This window comes from Sinocyclocheilus rhinocerous, unplaced genomic scaffold (genome assembly GCF_001515625.1).
Source record: "Sinocyclocheilus rhinocerous isolate Xijiao unplaced genomic scaffold, SAMN03320098_v1.1 scaffold2428, whole genome shotgun sequence".
In the NCBI taxonomy this organism is placed as follows: Eukaryota; Metazoa; Chordata; class Actinopteri; order Cypriniformes; family Cyprinidae; genus Sinocyclocheilus; species Sinocyclocheilus rhinocerous.
Window position 1 is genome coordinate 43,087 of NW_015643186.1, and position 940 is coordinate 44,026.

Genomic DNA, 940 nt, shown 5'->3' on the forward strand with positions numbered 1-940 from the left:
TTTTTTTTTTTTTTTTTTTTCCCCTTCCCTCTGGTACTTCGTGGTTACTAATTCTGCCTAAATGTAATTGTTGAAACCTACTTACAACACTTCATGTGTGATTTAATGCTAGTTCTTGCAGTCACTAATGTATTAATCTTAAAAAGTGGTTTTTTTTTTTTTTTTTTTTTTTTGGAAAATGCAATTTGCATACCCACTGCTAGACTGCAACAATGATCCATTCTGCATAAATACGGCCAGATTTCGTTTCCTTTAGAGTTCAAATTCAGCAGAATGATTTTGTTTTTCAGCTGGGTCTGCACCATAACGCCTGTCCGTCTGCATTTTTCTTGTGTGTTTATCCTGCCCATTACTTACTGCAGTAGTTTCAACTACAAGATCACATCAGTGTGATATAGATCCACTGAGGAACAATTCCACTCCTTCTCTACTATAGGAGAAGAGTTGTATAAACTTGTTAAATCATCTAAATCAGGGGTGGCGAACTCCAGTCCTGGAGAGCCGCAGAGTTCAGCTCCAACCCTAATTAAAACTCACCTGCTTGTAGCTTCCTAGTAACCGTTCAGACCTTGATTAGCTTGTTCAGGTGTATTTGATTAGGGTTGAAGCGAAACTCTGCAGGGCTGCAGCTCTCCAGGATCGACGTTCGCCACCCCTGATCTAAACCAACAACATGTATGTTAGACCCTATTCCATCTAAGCTCCTAAAAGAGGTGCTTCCAGAAGTCATAGATCCTCTTCTGACTAAATTTGTCTTTGTCATTAGGACATGTCCCCAAAACCTTCAAACTGGCTGTAATTAAGCCTCTCATTAAAAAACACAACTTGACCCCAAAGAACTAGATAATTACAGACCGATCTCGAATCTCCCTTTTCTCTCCAAGATACTAGAAAAGGTAGTATCCTCACAATTATATTCCTTCTTAGAGAAAAATGGTAT